Source organism: Zingiber officinale, chromosome 5B, assembly GCF_018446385.1.
Source record: "Zingiber officinale cultivar Zhangliang chromosome 5B, Zo_v1.1, whole genome shotgun sequence".
In the NCBI taxonomy this organism is placed as follows: Eukaryota; Viridiplantae; Streptophyta; class Magnoliopsida; order Zingiberales; family Zingiberaceae; genus Zingiber; species Zingiber officinale.
This window is the reverse complement of record NC_055995.1, coordinates 137,377,751-137,396,857: the sequence shown is the minus strand read 5'-3', so window position 1 is coordinate 137,396,857 and position 19,107 is coordinate 137,377,751. Positions and strand designations below refer to the sequence as shown.

General features: G+C 36.5%; 1 pseudogene; it reads right to left on the bottom strand.

Moving 5' to 3' along the window:
- Positions 1 to 6,767: 6,767 nt before the first annotated feature.
- On the bottom strand, positions 6,768 to 18,642 carry LOC121987111 (annotated as a pseudogene).
- Positions 18,643 to 19,107: the final 465 nt, after the last annotated feature.

The following is a 19,107-nucleotide window of genomic DNA, read 5'->3' as shown; positions in this document are numbered from 1 at the left end:
AGTCCACAAGGAATAGGATACATCGATCCTCTATAGACTGACCAAGCCGACAATGGTATACGGCTAATTCAGTCTTTTCCACGTCAGTACGAGTCATGTACTTAAATGTACTCTACATACCTAACTAAGCACAAATAATCAAAAGATTCGAACCTCTAAAAATAGAGTATGACTGTCCTCTACTGATCAAACCAACAAAACTAAATTAGTCATCTACTAACTAATCAAGAATACCTTAATCCTCTACCAGCAACTAAGGTATATCAATATACGACTACCCAAATCAACAAGTGTAAATCAGACTCCTACTGACCGATCTAACAAGAGTAAACCAATATTTACTGATGAAATTAACTAAGATAACATGGTATACTACTGGCTAGGTCAACATAAATAGGTAGATACTATCCACTACACATCTAATAATAGCAGAGGCAGGTATGTGCCTCCATCTCCTACTAGTAGTACTAGAAGCTAAAAACTACTGGTGTATGATATGAAAAATCATCAGAAACTGTAACCCTTAATCTCTATTATGGTCGATCATCATCAATGGCTAACCCATCACATGTAATATGACTACAACATCAGACAGATACCAGATACAAAGTGCTATTACATGTCATAACTATCACAGTCAACAAAGCATACACTAACAAAAATAGTAGGATAATAGTATATCAACATACCTCCTATAGCTTGGAGATGTTCTGCTGCTGCCAGGTCCCAAAACCTGAAAAGTCACATCGAGAAGACCAAAACATGAAATCCGAAACACAGGGAAAATAACACTCGTAAGCCGATCTCTGATACCAAATAAATTGATATCAGATAAATCTCGAAAATCCAGAACACATAGCAAGTATCGTATACATGCTCTGATACCACTAAATTGTCATGCCCCGGGGGAGTCCATGTCCGAAGAAATTTCGGCAGCACCTCCCCTGTACGGCTGACAATCTGAATCATTTCTACATGCACAATATACATAAGCCACAGGCGGCTGGAATATACACACAACCACGCAGTTATATGATACAGCCTACTCGGCTGATACAATAAAAACACAACCACGCAGTTATATGTAAAGCAGCCCACTCGGCTGTACCAAAACCAAAACACAATGGAAAATGACAGAAACCAAATACAAACCAAATACAAAACTGCTAGCCGGCTAGACTTACACAACCAACAATAATACAAAATACCACATAACAACTTCAAACTCCAGAAACAAAACCGGAGCACAAAGTAAACACACTGACACATAAAACAAATAAAACATAAATGAAACCGATAGATCTTCTGAGGTGACGTGGGGACCAGCAGACAGGATACTCCAAGCGACATCATAACCAACCTGGTACCTGAAAAAGATAGTGTACACGGGGGTGAGTTCAACAACTCAGCAAATACCAATAGACATGCCTAGTAAGATATATCTAACAGCAATAAACATGGAATACAGCTACCTAATCATATATAGGAAATATGCAAAACTGAAAGGTAACTGAGGAAGCTGTACTCACCAAGAACTCTTATCCAGAACAAAAGAGTCGTTAAACCAGATACACAATATGCCTCCTGTATGCATGTGAAACAAATGCATCCACCAAAATGCAGCATATAAGTGCAGCGAACACAAGCAAATAAATGCAATAAATACATATGGTGCCAATGACATTGTCACCCCTGACGCCAGTCAGTCATCTCACACACAATGGTGAGACTGAGTGGGTAGGGCTGTGACAACTGTGCACTCTGACGTCACTGCTCCTGATGAGTGACCGAATGGACGGGATGCTGTCGGAGTACACACATACTCCTACCCCAAATCATAAATGGGGGAGCACAATGCTCTCATCTCCCGGTACACCATGACGGGGAGGGATCCCTGACGTGCTACCACGCTGCATCACACTACCCATGAGCGGACCAACGGAGTACCGAACAGAGCAAAACTGACGTGCTACCACGCTGCGTCATGCTACCCATGAGCGGACCAACGGAGCACCGAACAGTGATGAAACTGGCGATATGCTCTACAATAATGGAGCAGCCTATCACGCAGCATGCAATCATGCGAATGGTGCATGAAACTAAGCATGACAATATCATGAACCAAATCCACACATATATATAAAAATGTGTACCCTAGTACAAGTAAGTCAAATCCACAGATCTAGGGTATACAGGTCCTCTATGGTATAACAACCTAGGTCCTGAACATATCCACCTCCATAAAATATGTACCAACAATGTACATGGATCATAGCAAAAGGTCTAGATACACAGATCAGGTATGATATAAAAATATAGATACACATGTCAGATAATAAAAATCCAGAGTCTAGTCCTAAACTCAATAAAGCATGGTATGTCACTTACTCTAGGAACTAAGGTACTCATTGCAATAATCACGAAACGTAAACATGGATACATAACAAACGCCCAACAGAACATGCTACGGGTAACAAGCAGTGACATACCAAAGGCAAACATGATCATTGCTTGTAGCTATAAAATACTATGCATATCCAATTGACAATATCATAAAAGATAAGTCAAGAGGTACCCGCCTCCAATGTAGATCGAGCTAATCAACCTCTATGTCGATGTGCTCGTCCTGAATCTGAATCCTGTAATAATCGTACATGTATAGTTTTATTTAGCTAAATTCAAATGAATTAAGTAGCTAAAGAAAATGCCCAACCTACTTATGGAGAACCCTAATCAACATAAACATAATTCCACTAATTAGGAATCATTATAGTAATATACCAAAATCTACATCTACATTACTGTTGTAGTTAAAAGGATCATTACCTGACCTTCTTCTCCGGCGAAGACAGCAAGCAACAGTAGCTGAAACTGGTGAAGCTACTGCCCACCAAACCATATACTCTAAATTAGCAATCCCACACTCAACCAGGTACACAAATCAACCATTCCACATCCACTTACCTAAATCAGTAGTCAGGGCTGGTGATTACCTCGAACCCGGCCGCAAGGAGCGTGAGGGAAGCTTAGCTCCGTGATTGTGAGCAAGGACAGAGGGATGAGGTCAGTAGGAGATCCCCAATTTCCTTCGGCAACTCCTTCCTTCTGGTGACGGTAGCCCCCGGCAGCAGTTGTTTCCACAGTGATAGAGTGGAAGGCAGTGTGTACGCAAGACTAGGGCACGGGCGACTCCGGCTAGGGCACAACAAGCACGGCAACACCACTGCTCCGGTGAGGGAAAACACTGCCCAGATGTCAATCGGCGCAGGGAGGAGATGGCGCGATGCTGCTCAGCGCGATTTGGGGATCTCCGCGACAACCAAAAGAAGGACAGAAGAGAAGAACAGTGGAGATCAGAGGGGGCGGTGAGGCTAGGGCTCGGCGTCGGGCAGAGGAAATCGCGGCTGGTGCTAGGGTACAGCGAAATGAGGGTTGGCGTTGGCCTTTCCTTCTGGCGATCGGGTGGTGGCTCGAGCTCTAGGGCTCCAAGTCGACGCAAGGAGGATCGGGCAGAGGCGAAGAGAAGCTTTGGCGTCGCGGGAACCACAGGGAAAGAGGGAGATAAAGGGTTGCATAAACCCTCAGCCACAACTTTAATACCGGAGGAGGAGAAACGACGGAGAAGGGCGGTGGCAATGCGTTGGTGGGGCGGCGTCGGCGCCGTAGGGCACGGGTCGGTTGAGGAAAAGGGGGCGCGAGCACGCGGGGGAAGGAAAGGGCGATGGAAGAGAGGAAAAGGAGAAAAAGAAGGAATAAAGAAAAAAATAAAAATAAAAATAAAAATTCAACTTTTCCTCGTTAAAATGGGGTAGCCTAACTATCCCCGTAAACTCATCCATACGGTCTCCGAAAAATTCCAGAAATTTTTTTAAAAATTCTGAAAAATTCCCTTATCATTATTCGCCATTTTTCGATATTTTACAAGTCATATATTTATTCGTGCAGGTTTGGATGTACTATGTACTGTATGTACTCCCGATTTATTGGTTATATTCGGTTGAGTAGGTTAGTGAAGTGCTATGTTATTGATTATACTTTTAGTTAGTTGGTGATTATTTTGGGACACCTACGTTGGTTAGTAAGTATTTTACCTGACACTGCATCATTTGATCTCCTGTCAGTATATTATCTGTGCACTATTTTTTTCTATCCGTGGAGTATTTTTTTTATACACACTACTACTTGTTGTTTTTCTTTGATCCTTCAGGTTAGCAGATAAAAGATGTGTATCTCTCAGAGGTCCTGGCTACCAGTCCCACTCAAGTTCGAATTTTCGAGTTTGGATTTCTATATGAGTTGTTATTTTACTTTTCGCTGCTTATAGTTTGGGTTTCCTCTTGTATTGAATGTTTATGTCGTTGGTTATGTTTTGGTTAATTTAGTATATTCACATGTGCATGCATACATACACGCACTATCATTATTGCTATTTGTGACTTGGTGTTATTCTATTTCATTGGTGTTTTATGTTGGCTTGAATTGGTTCGATAACATATTTCCTATATTGTCACTAGTGGGTACCGTCCGATTTGATGGACAAGTATACCTTCGGGGTGTGACAAGATGTACTGTACGTACTCCCGATTTATTGGTTATACTTGGTTGAGCAGGTTAGTGAAGTGCTAGGTTATGATTTTACTTTTGGTTAGCTGGTGATTATGTTGGGACACCTACGTTGGTAAGTAAGTATTTTACCTGAGACTGCATCCTTTGATCTCCTATCAGTATACTATCTATGCACTATTTTTTTCTATCCACTGAGTATATTTTTTTATACTCACTACCTGTTATTTTTCTTAGATCCTCCAGGTTAGCAGATAGAGGATGTGTGTCGCTCAGAGGTCCTGGCTGCCAGTCCCGCTCGAGTTCAGATTTTCGAGTTTGGATTTCTATATGAGTTGCTACTTTACTTTCCACTGCTTATAGTTTGGGTTTCCTCTTTGTATCAAATGTTTTTGTCGTTGGTTACGCTTTTGGTTAATTTAATATGTTCACATGTGCATGCATACATACACTCATTATCATTATTGTTATTTGTGACTTGGTGTTATTATATTTCATTAGTGTTTTATGTTGTCTTGAATTGGTTTGATATCATATTTCCTAAATTGACACTAGGGGGTACCATCCAGTTTGGCGGACAAGTATACCCTCAGGGCGTGACAAGACGTGCACCATCCATTTTAGCTCGTTGAAGAAGTCCAGTGATATATTTGCCACTACAACAAAAACTCTCATAGACATCGATTTTCCACCGGTGTCTATTTCATTTTCGACGAATGTCTATGAAGCCGATGTTAAAAGTCTGCCATTTTAGACATCGGGTTAAAACCGGTGTAGTATCACTTAACGACACCGTTTCATCAACGGTGTAAAACCGATGTAATATTGTATGTTAATAACACAAGTTTTGGCAGCGGTAAATGACCGATGTAATATTAGTTAATAACACCGGTTTTGCAGCGGTGGAAAACCGATGTAATATGTATATTTTTTAACAGCACAAATTTGATTTCCGAAACAATGAAAAACTGACAATAATAAAAAAAAATACACAAATATTCACAAATTATATAAATAATATTCTTACAACAGTATCCATAAAATACCCAAACATTCTTTTTACATCAAAAGCTAGCTAATAGATATCAAAATCAAGGTAGAACATTCTTTTAACAACACATCAAGGTAGAACCGCACTTCAAATGTAATCTAGCATGCATTCATCCCACTCGAACCGCACTTCATCAATTTCAACTCTGGAGTACTTGAGATTTGTAAACTGTAAAAACACATAAATAATATATTAGTAAAGATGCAATTTTAAAAGCTGGAAATGATAAAGATGCAATTTTGAAAGATGGAAATGGTAAAGATGCAATTTTGATTTATTTATTTTTTTCCAAATATCTGCTCTAGCTCTAACGAGACCAGTCTAAAGATGTAATTTTGAAAGCTGGAAATCAAGCATTTTGCAAGCTTTTCAGTGATCTGATTTTGGGTTGAGAACTACCAATAAACTAAATTTGGAATGCAAAATATATAAACCAAAGAAAGTCCCTTTCTAATTGATACTTGCAACAAAGATAATCTACAATACTTTATACAAAGTTAATTCATGATCAGGACCCAATAATCCACCATATGTCAAATAACTAAAACAAATGTGTACATGTATCAAATAAAATAGAATACTGAGTTTTTAAAGGCTGCTGTGGAAGATAACGAATATAACATAGAATCTAAAACTTTCATATATGACACTTAGTATATGCTGCTTAGAATATAACATAGATAATTTGCTCCTTCTAATTCAAATGTACAGATTGATAAGAACCGACAACATAATACAACAACTTACTAGGCATGATAATGGTTGAACAAAGAAATATGACTACACAACAAATCCAGTGAAGGAAGCATAGAAGAACAAAGCTACCTCTAATGAAGAGATATACTATTTATTGTACTACCTCTGATGCCATCTTGGTATCCTGAATATCCTGCACTAAGCCCCCTATTTTCTGTGATTTCTGCTACCAACCACAGCAGCAAGGAATGCGGCAAGAAGACAGCTGCCTCCTTAGTTCAGCACCCAAAACAGCAAGTTAGAGCTTCCTTTTGGGTCCATTCAATCCTCTAGTAAGTAGAAACTATTTTCCCTTTGGTTTATGATGGATTTGGAGTGTCTTGACCTAAGATATAATCCTCTTGTAGCCCTCTATATTAAAGGCCAGCATACATGGAAAATTCAGCATGTTCTTCTGAAGTCATAACAGGGTAGGTAAACTTTACTTGTAGTTTTTAACACTATAAGAAAAACCCGCATAGACATCAGTGGAACATGCTGGCCTTTATTACTATCTATCAAAAATAAACTAATTATGTGAAAGAAGACATTACTAGCTGTCTCATTTTGTGCAGTATTACTATCTTTATTTGCAATGCCCATTTCATGTAGAAGTGCATCCAGCTCTGCCATTTCCTTTTTCTTAAGCTCCTTCTTTGACAGTTGCCTTTCAGCAGGTTTCTCAATGGTTGGTTCTTTCCTAACAGCCTCTGATTCATTTTCAAGTTCCTCAACATCATCATCATCACCCATGTCAAGACCATCATCCTCACTTTCACTTTCCTAAACACAGGAAAAAAGAGAGTACTTGTTATAAATAAAATAAACTTAAATATCTGATATAAAGAAACATGTAAGAAAAGAACTGACTCTCACATGTGAGAGTAAAGCAAATAGTAGATAAGCATAATCACTAGCAAGCAACAAAATTAGCTAATAGGAAGAGAAGATTTTTATTTAAACAAATAAACTCAGAAACTCAAAAAAGATTCTACTTATATTGACATAATAAATTTTCAAAAGAACAAAATGAAATAGGAAGAGAAGATTTTTATTTAAACAGATAACCTCATAAACTCAAAAAGATTCTACTTATATTGACATAATAAATTTTCAAAAGAACAAAATAAAAGATTCTTCCTTCATTCTTAAACCTCATAAATCTAAGCAACATGGAGGAGAAAGGTTTCCATCCCGGGCAAGGCAGCCGCAATCTTTCGAAAGAGAGCCTAAAAAGATTGAGGAAGCAATTGGTAACCGCAGTCCTTGAAAAATCAGAAATATTCAGATAAATAAATAAGAAGCAATTGGATTTGATGGAAAAATTGATCCACAAACTTATTCTCAGCCATGAGAATAAAATATTGAAGCTCGAGTTAATAATAGTGTATATGTTAAGTCCATATAAATCCTATTCATTAGCTAACTTCCCTTGCTAGCCTTGTGAGACTAAATTAGCATGCCATTGTTAAGCATTTTGTCAGGAATTGAACATAATTAGGCACGTAAAGATGACATATGTTTGCTTTCAGTGCATCTGTCTAACAAGTATAACATCATTAGTTTAATGATATTTGGGCCAAGTCATTGGTGCACCTAAAGGAGATGTTTGCAGTACAAGTATTTGTCTGTTTCAGCTGTGATCAGGCATATATGCATTGGTAATTTGAAAAGCATAAACATGAAGTGATTTTGAAGCATAATAGGTTCTTGTCATGGTATGATAGCTACCTTTATATTGAAGCCAGCTTTTGTGCTTGTTTTGATAAACATGACACCGAGCTCTTGCGCTTTACCTTCTCCTTCTTCTATGGAGACTTGCCTATTAATAACAATAAAAAGAACAATGCAATGAATCAGTTCCCATCCTCAAGGACAGACTTGGAAAAAGAAGCTGACATGAGATGATAAGAAACATTTATAGTGACTGATGGTATTTTTGATGACTTGTTGGTGACCACTTTGCAGCATTAGTGCTGAATTCAAGCAGAGCTTATTCACTTGAGAGGGCAACACACTTGTAATATATAGGTATAATGGACAACCGACATTCATCCATGTGGGATTAATGAGTAAAACTCATTTCATCCTAAAATGACTAGTCACTCTATGAGGGATACACTTTCAATATAGAAGGTCATAGTGATCTATAAACTCAAGTAATAGAGCATAATTACATGCTACTCAAGCAATTGACCAATTAAATGAATAAGATAAAAATTTGTCAATTGAAAATGAAAAAAAAATCATCAAGTTCTTTTTTAACCATTGGTGGGCTTACATTCTCTATATGAACTTCACCAACTTTCACAATCTCAATCCTCTACATATGCAAGAATTTGTTGTTTTCTTACAAAAAATTCTCAGGTTCATTTTGAACAGGCCCAAAGTATGGAACATGGTGATACATGAAGATATAGATAAAGATCAATGTAACAATGATAACACTTATTCTTTGGTAAGCATGTTACCTAAGAATAGCATAGTTTCGAAGTAAACCAAATTAAATAAGAGATATCTCACCTCTTGTCGACCAAGTCAGTTTTGTTCCCAACAAGGACAATAATAACATCGATCACTTCCCCTCTCTGTTCGAACCTCTTCAATCCATTTTAAAGTATTTAAGAAAGACTGACGATCTACATCAAATACAAAGCAACTAATAAGTTTTCTATATCAAATAGAGGATATAAAACTAAATGTTTACCTACATTTATCATACATTAATATTGAGTGAAACAATCAAAGTTACAAGAAGCAGAAGAAAGTCAAGAGAGAAAAAGGAAAGAAAATTAAAAAAAAAGAAGAAGAAGAAGAAGAAAACACTCAAGGATTGAGCCCTTTGGATAATTATTGTTAAATACAGCACAAGATTTACCAAGGAAGCATACTTGCAACATCATAAGCAATCACTGCAACTGATGAGTCACGAATATAACTTGGGATGAGGCTCCTAAATCCCTCTTGTCCAACAGTGTCCCTAGAGATGATTGAGATTCAGAAAAACTTTAAAAGAGAACATTTTGGATATAGAAGCTACTAGCCAATGTTTCTTTCAAAAGAATAAATATTTAGAGGAATAAAAAAAACATGAACTGTGTTATGTCTAAGAACAAATCGTGCAAGTAGACCGTCCAAACACATTCAAGGAGATTTCCACTTAATATGATTTCTACTGAGAATTGCTTAGTATGGTATTTCTCAGTATTGAGCAGAACATCATGTGCCCAAATGAGTATGATACCTGTGCACAACATGCATGACCTACACAAAGCATGTGATGAGTTGTAACTTCGGTACTATGGTTTTTTTTTTACCCCAATTGCATACTAAAGTTCAAACAACACATTAACGCACGTGCAATGAATCTTGGAGAACAAGAACTTGTAGAGAGGAGTTTTCTTCTCGAGTAGAGTTTTTGGAATCTAGGGAGTGTTTTAGATGACGTTTTGTTTCTATTGTTCCAAGTGTAGACGTCTCTCAGAAGCATACCGTCGAACACCTTCTCCGCGTCGGCGATGCTGCCGCACTTGAAGTAGAGATTGATGAGCGAGTTGGTGGCGGCGACGTCCATGGGTAGATTCTTCTTGAAGACGAAAGCTTGGATCTGCCTTCCCTGGTCCAGCGCGCTGAGATTGGCGGAGAGCGAGAGCGCATTGGAGAGGGTGAACTCGTCAGGGTTGAGGGTGGAGGTCTGGAACCATTTGAAGAGGCGAAGAGCTTCCAGCGGGCGACCGTCGAGGGCGAGGCCGGAGATGATGGCGCTGAGGCAGCGAGGATCGCGGTGGGTGGCGTCGGAGACTGGGCACGCTTTGGCCGATTGAGCTGCTCGGGAAAGGGAAGTGACGGCGGCTCGAGAGGTGGGAACTTACACTGACGGCGGCTCGGGAAAGGGAAGTGCCAGCGTTGGGCTTCGCTTTTCTGGTCTCCTCCGTGACGAGATGTCGAGATCCTCGAAAAAAAGAAGATCGAAAACTTAGAATTTGATGAAGAGGGAGAGAGGAAAGAGGGCAGCGGTGAGATTCCTGTAAACTTATAATTTTGAAATAAAAGGTACGATTTGATCGTCTTGATAAGTGGAACTTAGTATCACCTTTCCCTCTAGTCATCTTCATCTTGCCTCCCTCCGCCGCTAATACTCTGAAACCCTAGAAAACAAGACCAACTCGTCACCTCTCCTTTCTCGTTCCTCTTCTTACCCAAAGGGAGGAGGTGGAGGAGATGCGTCGTGAGTCAATCCTGATCAGGAGAGGAAGAGGCGTCAATCTAAGAAGGGAAAGAGGAAGATGAAGCTGAGAGAGATGGTTGGACTGCTTGCGGCAAGGAGGAAAGTGGTGGTGGCATCGTAACGGTATACGGTGAACGACGCGATATAGGTTTAGGTTTAGAGGGAAGAGTGAAGTATTGCAAATTTTGGCTAAGTATTGTTGGGGAAAACATATTATTTTATTTTATCATAGACACCGGGTTTTAAAAACCGCTGTTAAAATCGGTGTCTATTAATGAAAAAAGGCGCTCATAGACATCGGCTTAAAAAACCGATGTCTATGAGCGAAATCTGGGCTGATAGACACCGGTTTTTGGAAAAATCGGTGTAAAATACTCAAAGACATCGGTTTTTGCTTAAAACTGCTGTTCTTCCACTGATGTCTATGCGGGTTTTCTTGTAGTGTGCTTTGATAGAGAAGGCATCCTTCAACATGTGGAAGAAACTCAATGCCAAGGAAAAAATGAGTCTTGCTGAGGTCCCGAATCGAAAACTCTTGATTAAGAAGATGGAGGAAAGAAGAAATGCCTTCTTGATCACTGTTAGTTATTAATATATCATCCACGTAAATTAGAAAAATTATGGTAAATTTTTCATCACATTTATAGAATAGTGAAGAGTTGGTTTTTGATCCAGAAAAATCCTGAATGTGAAGCCAATTAGATAGACGATGAACCACACACGAGGTGCTTGTCGAAGACCATAAAAAGATTTCTGAAGTTTACAAACATGTGTTGAAAGTTGTTAGTGGATGAAACCTGGTGGTTGCTCCATAAAAATAGTTTCTTCAAGTTGTCCATGAAGGAAAGTATTGGAAATATCTAATTATTTTATCGACCAATTGAAGCTAATAGTTATAGACAGTAACAATTTGACAGTTGTAATTTTGACAATCAAACTGAAAGTATCATTGAAGTCAATACCTGGTTGTTGACTAAAGTCTTTTGCAACAAGGTGAGTTTTGTAGCGTTCAATGGATCCATAGGCTTGATACTTAATTCGGTAAACTCATTTAGAGCCCAATATATTCATAGACAGAGTATGAGGAACTAAGGTCCATATTTCATTACGGAGAAGAGCATCAAATCTATAGCCATCGTAGCAGGTCAATTTAGGTCTTTGACTGTCTGTGTAAAGCTAGTTGGTTCAACAAAACTTGAAGAAGCAATTAGAGCATGTTAAAGAGGATAATGGGTGGAAACTAGTGGACATCGAGCATAAATATCGCTTAAAGGAAGCATACGTCGAGGAGTATCAACATCAGAACTATTTGAACATGAGTGGTTAGATTGATGGAAATCAGGACTAGAGAGCGGAACATTACTAGATGTTGAGTCTGCAAGATTTGGTGGGGATGGAGCAGAGCCCAAAATTTCATCTTCCCTTGTACTTTGAGTATGTCTTGTTAGAGCAACCTGTGATAGTTCTGGTATACTATGAGGGGTAATTAGAAAGTGTCTTGATTATCGAAGAGAATGTCTGAGGGAACAACTGCAAATGGAAAGAGAGACTCATCAAAAGTAACATATCGAGGAATATATATTTGCCCAGTTGATATATGTAGGCAATGATACCCATGATACAAATTACTATAACCAAGGAAAACACATTGTTGAGACTGAAGGTCTAACTTATGTTTAGAGTAAGGTCGCAACCAAGGATAACATGCGCAACCAAAGATACGAAAAAATGAATAATCTAGAGAGCAATTATAAAGTCTTTCTAAGGGACTTTTGTTTTGAAGTAGTGGAGTGAGAAAATGATTGATAAGGTATACTGAGGTTTGGACAACGTCATTGCAAAATTTAAGCAGAACTGAGGCATGATTAAGAAGAGCTAAGCTAGTTTCAATTATATAACAATGTTTCCTCTCAATGGATCCATTTTGTTCAGAAGTGTGGAGACAAGAGACTCAATGAAGGATGCTTGAGGAGGTAAGATGATGATAAAGGGCTTAATACTCTCCTCCCCAATCATAATGAAGAGAGAGTATTTTACGATCAAAATAATGCTCAACATGTTTTTGAAAATGAGAAAAAAATATCGAAGAGGTCAAATTTCCTTTTTATAGGAAAAATTCAAGCAAACTTGTTAAAATTGTCAATAAAAATAACATAATAAAGAAAACATTTATTAGAGAGAATAGGAGCAGGACTCCACATATCAGAGTGAATAATTTCTAGAGGAAAACTAGAGGTGCGAGTAGAAGACACAAAAAGTAATTTATGAGATTTTGCTTTCATGCAAACTTCACATAAGTGAGATGAGGAGGCTAAAGAAATTGGTAAACCATACTAATTGATGATGTTCTAAACTAGATGTAGAGATGGATGACCAAGACATGCGTGTTAAGAGAATTTGTCTGTGCGTTCTCTAACAAAAGCATTAGTATAGGTGTGTTGAAGATGATAGAGACCATCTATAATGTTTCCTCGAAGTAGAGTAATTCCTGTTGTGGGATCCTTCACAAGACAATGATGAGAATGAAATTCAAAAAATACATTATTATTAAGAGCAAATTGACGCACAGAAAGTAATTTTTGATGATAGTAGGAACATGAAGAGTGTTGTGCATACGAAAAATTTGACCACATGTGTGAAAAGATATGTTTCCAAGGAGAGTAATTTGCAAACCTGAGTCATTACCAATTTGTACCATGTCGGGTTCATGATAAGGCGAAACCTCTGTGAGAATATCATATTCTGGTATAACATGATGAAATTATATTAGGAGAGATATAAAGTGAGAATGCTTCAATGAGATAACTAAGTTGTAAATTGCCAAGAAGGTGGTGATCGGTTTGAAAATGTCGATTCTCCTTATGAAATAGTTATTTGTCCTAATGTTGCAGGACCACCAGTAAAATTTGAGTCAAATCTTTTAGATTATTGAATACTAATATGTCCAACTCTGAAAAAAATTTGACATTTTTTTCAATTATAAGACTAATCAAATCTTCTAAAATAATAAAGACCAGTGTGACCTAAGAAGTGATAAATTTGATATCGGTCTGAACTTTACTTGCGGCTACCTTGATGTCGTTGAGTATCTGACATCGAAAATAAATAACTCGTCCCTTAATAGTAATAGACCTTGTTAGAAGAATTTTCGACGGCTGGCATTAGTAACTCCTATGTTGCTCTTGGTCGGTAGCAACACAAGATCCGGTAATGATGGGGCAGAAAAGATGGCGGGCGGTAGGGGCACCGGTGGCAGAGACTATGGCAGGAGAAGCCGGCGCCAGCAATTGCACAGGCGGTAGAGAAAAGGAGAAGCTCAAAATATAATTCACTATTCCTCTTCATGCAAACGGCGAAAGAGAGAAGAATAAAAAGGGCGAGAAACGAAAAAATGTTTTAGAAGAGAATAGGGAAAGAAACGTGGCAGACGGTTATAGAAACGAGAAAGAGAGTGTTAAAAAAAATTCACAGCTACATCAAAGCTAGGATGATAGAAATAATGAAAATAGAAAATAATTATTTTTAGATAAAGTTAAATTAATTATTTATATAAATTGTTTAATTAATAATGAAAATATTAAATATGACATATAATAATAATAATAATAATAATCATCGTAGTAGTGAATATAAAAAATCTGGAAATATTATCTATAATAAATCTGGAAATATTATCTTTTACTGTTAATCTTTGATTATGATGGCAAATATAATAAATATCGATTGATTGAAAATAATTCAAGATTATTTCCATAATTACTCTCTTTGTTGTCATTATTGATCGAGCTCGAGTTGGTTGTTGTACCTAGTTGGAAAGTGATCGTGATGTCGAGGCCTACATTTGGCATAGTGTCAGTGTTGGACCTGAGATTTTGATGGCCCGAGTCGAGTTTAAAAAAAAATGGTCCCCTCTTATAATATCTTATTACTATTTTAATTTAAAAATTCATCCACACTTTAAAATATGAAAGCCAAAAGTCTCACCTCATTTCACTACCAAAATCAACAAACTCATAATCCAAATCTCTAAAAGGATAAATAATATCAATGTCATATGCTACAAATTATGTAACAATATGAAGTAAAGACTATAAATTACTATGTGCATCTTTTGCCTCGAACTGTAGACATTTTGAAGTAAGTTCCACTAGCTTTGTAGCATCCTCATTAGCATATTGCTCATCCAGGGATGAATCCATTATCATCAACATGCTCTTTCCTCTTATCAAATCTAGTGCCTGACAAAAGACAATAAAAATTTAGTTTAATCATAATCAAATAGTATTAGACTAGAAAAAATAAATTATCAGACAATCAAATATATCAAGAAAACAATTTGAGATTTATTTATAAACATAAGTATTAAGAAATACAAAAAAAATTGAACTAATTGCAATGTGCAGAAAGAGCTACTGAGCTACAAAAATAAAATAGACCACTGTCAATAAAAAAAAATAGGTAAGACAATAGTAAACATATAAATATAAATATCAGAATGTAAAATGAAATGCACCAATAAAGATTCAATGGTAAGATAGATTTAAGCCTAAAAGAATAATGCAAAATAGTATTTACAATGATCTATTAGAAACGTATCTAATTAGAAGTAAAGAATTTCAAATGCAACAAGCTAAAAAATTTAATGGCGTAAACTAATCGAATCGAATTGGATGGAGTTAATAGGAATTAAGCATGAGTAGAAGCATAGCAGAAGAGAACAAGAATAATTGGCCTTGCTTAATTGCTCTTGTCTCCCTCTCACCTTTTCCCTTTGATTTTGTAACTGCACAAAACATTAAACACAACGCTTCAAAAGCAAGAGAACTAATGCCGCAAGCAAGAGCAACAAGACAGCAAAGTTGATCGAAAACAAAAACTAGACAAATCGAAGAGAATTACATAAACTTACCAAAATAGAAGATGAATTGAAGAGGCTGCTATCGTTGGCCGTGTAGGAGATGAGCACCCTTGAAAAGTAGGAGCTTAGTACTGACGACGAGGGAGGGCTGAAAGTGGAAAATGATCCCTACCGGCCCACGCACGAGGTGACAGCGCGGAAGAAGTGGAAGGGGAGAAGGAGGTTGGCAGAGGAGAAGACTGAAGGGGGGAAGGGAAGGGTGGGCTTGAGGATGACGAAAAAGGTGAAGCCGACGAAGGGCACGATAGAGCCCTCGAGGACAGTGTCCGATTCGACAAAAAGTATCTCGGCGAGTCGACGTCGGGTTTCTCACGACAAAATTAGGGTGGAACCATAATTTTGAGCCCCTTTTAAAAATGGGCCTGAGGCGAGCGCCTCCTGGGCCTTACCTCAAGTCCGGGCCTGCACAGTGTGTACAAATTCGTCCCACTTTAGATGGTACTTAGAGGTTGTCGTGCAGGGCGACTTAAGGCATAGGCCATTAAGGCCTATGCCTATGGCCATTATTAAATTGGGGCCTACAAATTTTACACACACACATATACATATATATATATATATACCTAGATAAATTAAATATATATATATATATATATATATATATATATATACCTAGATAAATTAAATATGAATATTAATTTAAAAACATATGAGTCTGGATATTAAATATTTAAAATTATGGCTAAAATAAATTTTAGTCGAGATTTATTTTCACCACTAATTTTAATTTTTTATTAGCTAAACTAGATTTGGTCAAAAATTTTAAATTTTTTATAGATTAAATCTAGATTTTTTTTATTTTTTTTACTTGAATTAGATTTAATTGATACTTTTAATTTTTTACTATTAAAATTAGAGTTGTTTGGTAATTTTTTTTATTAAAATTTAATTAGTAATTTTAAATTTTTTACTATAAAAATTTAATTTATTAATCAAAATTAAATTTTGTTAATAAAGTAAAAATATTTATTGGTTATACTTAATTAATATTTTTTTTATAAAAATACTTTTAAAAGTCAAAAGCATATTTAATATTGTAGTATTATTTCTTTCTTAAATTTTATTTTTCTTTCACTATTTTTTTAATAATTCACCATAAATTTTATTAATAATTTATCAAAGTTAAAATTGATAAAAAAGATAGTTTAGTTCACGAAGCTATTTCCTATAGGTCACACAATAATTTTACCATTGTGTATAGACTTTTCTTTCTCGAAGTTAAAAATGATTGATAATTTTTTTAAAAAAGATTATAATTAAAATGTATATTAAAAAAATTACAATAATTTTTTTTCTTGATTCTGAATTAGTTAATATAAAACATTTTTTTTTAAATTTTGCTAATAACAAAAAAGTGAGGTTTGACATAAGATAAAGTTATTGCTATGTGACTTAATTAGTCACTGCTTCTAATTGTATAAATAATCAGTGGTAATATATGAAACTGCTCCTTTAAATTTTACTAATAAAATTAAATGTCGCCCCTGGGATATGGTTGAGTTGGCTAATACGGGGTAGATATTTTTACAATGGACAAAGTGTCGAATCTCGGCAAAACCAAGAAAAATGCTCTTCTCGCAGTGGCCAACTACAACTTGGTCGTAGGGTCGGTCGTGTTGACTGCTAAGATGACAAATTCCATCTTTTATTATAAGTAACAAAATTAACTATTTCTAATAATATTTATTTAAAAATATTAAATTCTTATTTTACCCTAGGGCCTCAAGATTTATTTAAAAAAATATTAAATTCTTTTTTTCGCCTAGGGCTTCCAAAATGGTTGAGACGACCCTGTTGTCGTGGGTCATTTGTTTCCTAAGATCCAATAGCAAATCGTGTCATCACCAAACACTGGTGGTCACGATGAACTGAATTCATACCCGATTACTATCATGAGTGGATCTGTTAAACATATGCATGACAAAGAGGAAAAATCAATCGAGAACGAAGGTGAACAGAGATCACTTTTCTTGCACACACATTGCTCGACCATGGCCTCACCTTTTTTAGGAGCTCTGACCTTTGGCAAGGTTAAATGACCAGTACTGTCATTACTCGTCAAAACATCAGTCGTAGTTGATAGTTTCACCCGGAAGGTTGTGGATACGTTATTAACATAAATTAATGGATCTGTTATGCACTTAAGTAAGTCGTACCTATATATGAGTCAACTTGATTTAGTATAATTAAGCGTTGAATTTACACCTATGTGAATCCACATGTGTGAAAATCTCTCTCCTTATAGTTCACAATTACAATACGTGTGATACAATATAACCAACTAACTTGTCTTGAAATTTTTAATATAAATTGAAATCATATTCATAATGAAATCTAGCTTCTTCTTCCTTTTCCTCTAGTTTCTATTCACATTATCTAACATGTGGCATATTTTTGACTGAGTCAACATGGGCTAAGTTATCTAAGATCGGAGTTAGACTCCAATCAGGTCGGATTGGGTCAAGATGACATCGGAGTTAATACTTCCATATTCGTTCTGTTTTTTCATCGTTATTTTGTCCACTAACTACTTACTGTTAATTAATGCATACATAAATATTGATATCCGGAATGGGAGTGATCGACCAATCAGCATTTATGCTCTATTTATAATTTTAGAATTGAGAAAAAAAATCACACGGAAAGTTTTAACTATTTATTTAGTAAGGAACAATTGTTTTTATTTGTTATCAAATTAAATAACGATTGGAGCTATTTATAAATTAATCTATGGAGTTTTTTTTATCCATTCAAATTAAAACCCTTTCTCCTTCACTTCATCTCTACATATTAGCCAAGAGTGATCCATGCACAGTGCCACTACACGGCTGACCCATGCAACCGTCATGGTTCGTGAGTGACATTACACAGACAGTGACGGATCCGGACAAAAAAAAAATACTTGAAGAGAACTGAAATTGTCTTCTTTCTCGTTGCCCCTCGGACTATAGTATACTGATGAAATTTTCTAGGAGCAAGGGGATGCTCAAACACACTCCCGCTCTCCCCTAGATCCGCCACTGTACACAATCGCACCTCACGCAAGGTGGCATTGCACAGCTGTGCCTCACACAGGATGGCACCGCACAACCGTGCCTCACGCAATGTAGAACAAAGCAATTGCGCCTCGAGCAAGCTAGGCTGCATCGTGCAATCGTGTAAGGTGGCACCACCGACTCGCGACTTCAATACTAAATATAATTTTAATTCATTTATAATTCTATTTATAAATCCAATTCATTATAATACATTTATCTCGAAGATTATTCTTCTAAAAAATAGTTTTAAAATAATTAATTTCTCGATAAAAAAACTAACATACAATTAACACTAATGTAAATAAATATTCGCATTATTCAAATAAAGTTAAGCATTAATCAAATCATAATTTATAAAAAAAAATAAATCGTATAAATGATATAATCTTTACACCATTTATCTAGGAGATCATTCTTTCAAAGATACTTTTACTTCAAAAAAAAAAAACAAAAGTCATCAAATTTGCCACGAGCAAAAATATGAAATGTCCCTACTTAGTAAAAACAAATATACAACAAGTCTCACATTCCCACCTCATTTCGAGCTGATCCAGTGCCACCATGGCTCAGCGGA